A 2747-nucleotide genomic window follows, 5' to 3' on the forward strand; every position below is an offset into this window, starting at 1 on the left:
GTGTGGTTCTGTTAGCATGGTACTGTTAGCAGTGTGGTTCTGTTAGCATGGTACTGTTAGCAGTATGGTTCTGTTAGCATGGTACTGTTAGCAGTGTGGTTCTGCTAGCATGGTACTGTTAGCAGTGTGGTTCCGTTAGCAGCATGGTAGTACTGTTAACTGTGAGGTTATTTTAGCAGTGTGGTTCTATTAGCAGTGTGGTTCTATTAGCAGTGTGGTTCTATTAGCAGTGTGGTTCTGTTAGCAGTGTGGTTCTATTAGCAGTGTGGTTCTGTTAGCAGCATAGTACTGTTAGCAGCATGGTTCTGTTAGCATCGTGGTCTATTACCGTGCCAAACTGAAGGCCAGGATCATTAAAATTTACAATTTGTGTTTTCTTAAGCTTAATTGATTGTGATGGCCATCCTTAATCAGGTTAACTCCAAATATTAAAACCTCAGTAGTAGACGTAGGTGTGATTACTTTCTGCAATTTCATTAAATTTTGTCCGGTGTTTCATAAAATATTTTTAAGTAACAAACTTAACACAAACTCACAGACACAGGCAAAAACAGTATATCCCTTTCACCCTTGGTTACAAAACAATAAAAATGGAAATAAAGACAAAAATACTTAAGACAAAAGTTCTATAAAAGATTCAAAATATTTTTATTGAAATTATGTTTATTTGAAGTTTATAAAATGTACCTTCTCAAAAATCAATATACAAAGTACATTAATAAACCAATCTGAGAAGAGGCTCGAGCTCTTGACTTCCACTAAAATGTTTGACAGGTTGCTGTATTTTAGGAAACCTTTGACATCAGTGATTGCCCTAAAGGGAGGCAGTGCATGGTAGAAACGTGTGCATGTAAGTCAAATATTGCTCAACTCAACTTGTTTCTATGACTCACTTGGGTTATTTAAATAGTTCTGAAAGGAACTTGACAATAGCAGGAATCACTTAAAACACTTGTGTATGGTTTTGTGTTTGCACACCATAATGTGTACCAGCGTGAAACAGGCGCAGCGTGGTCTGTGATGAGTCACATGACCTCTGATGAGTAACACACCAACTATGTGATTCCTTACATTCAAGTCTCCCATTGAATGCTCCGGCCCAGCTCGGCTGCATGGTGGGGAGGAGGGTGGAAGAGGTGGTGTAGGGTGGGCCCCCTTGTAGGTGTGGTTGGCTGACTCAGTGAAGAATAGAACTGGGGCAGAATGGCAGGATGTAGGTGAGAACCCAGATGGAGACCAGGGTGGAGAATCGGGCAAATTCAGGTCAGGCGTCAGATCTCAGGTACTTTCGTTGAGTAATCTGTAGTTATATGATTTGAGGCTTCCTTGAGACCTGAAAACTCCAGTACTTTCTTTTTGTGTTGTCTGTGTAATCCATGAAGCAGCTGCCACATGATGCGCATTAACAATTTGCTTATGACTGAGGGTGGAAGTCATAAAGAGCCCACTGTTCCTTTTTTATGGCTAAAGTGGCTATACTTCAGCTAGTTTTACACATGTTGACATGAAACTTTCTATGGTAGTAGCTGAGACTGATCCTCAACAAATATTCTGAGCAACTCTGTCTGTTAGCAAAATATCTTGTAAACCACTGGATGAATTTTAATGAAACTACCAGGTAACTATCAGTGCAAGTTTCTCTACAGTCAAATACTTTTTGGAGCTAAACCAATTCAAGATGGCTACCACTGCCAACTGATTTAGAAAGTGCTCAAATTGCTTTATTTCAGATAATTATACAGATGTACTTAGATTTGGTGTGGTAGTAGCGGAGTCATTCACAGTGTCATTAAAGTCATTAAAGTGTTACTCATTATGCTAGCTAGATATTTGCTATACTCTTTTACAGTAATTGTTGAAGTCAAACGTGTGTATGTTAGCAAAATATATCACAACTAAACAGATTTTACTAAAAACTTTTGGAAAATCATCAATGAATCTATAACGGATCAACTCAACGGCTGCCACGGCTAATCACCATCAGCCAACATTTGACTTGATATAAAAGGTATTTAAGTTAAATCTGATGTGGTAGTAGTTGAGAGTAATTCACAACACAAACTTTGTGTATGACTTCTTGCAGTATTGCATGAGATCATACTTAACATTCTTTGTTGTTTGACTAAAACAGCAACAATTAGTTTAAAACTCTAGCATGAAAGGTGGTGGGTGATATGCATCCCTACAAGCAACCCGAGCCCTTTAAATCTTTTTTTAGAGGTGGGTCCTCCTTTCTACAGATGCCCTGAATCCTTAGCAGGGGAGTTTCCTTTTTTTTTTTAGCTCGCACACACGCACACATGCACACACAGTCACTCCTTCCTCCCACCCTCCTCTTTTATTTTCCTCAATGGATGTCCTCTCCCTAACCTCATTGAGAGCTGGGTAGAGGACACTGCCCTCCACTGCTGTAGGTTCAGCCCCTCTCTAACAACCAGGCTATAAGAGAGAGTGCTTGTCGGGCCTTTGAGAGCGTCTGAGGGCCGGACGGTGTCAGTCAGGGAGAGGGTGGGTGGGGGCTGAGGGAGCGAAAAGGGAGGGTGACGGGTGAGAGGAAGAGAAAGAAGGAGACTGCTGTAAAACATGTGATAGCGCAACTTTAAGTTGGGGCTTGTAGGGAGTTTAACGGCTGTGGTGTCTCCAGAACTCTGGGAAAGCACCTTTAGCCCAGAGGGAGCCTCACATTCTGTCTGTGTGTGTGTGTGTGTGTGTGTGTGTGTGTGTGTGTGTGTGTGTGTGAGTGTGTG

The sequence above is a fragment of the Nematolebias whitei genome, chromosome 13, assembly GCF_014905685.2.
Source record: "Nematolebias whitei isolate Nwh7 chromosome 13, NemWhi1, whole genome shotgun sequence".
NCBI classification, from domain to species: Eukaryota; Metazoa; Chordata; class Actinopteri; order Cyprinodontiformes; family Rivulidae; genus Nematolebias; species Nematolebias whitei.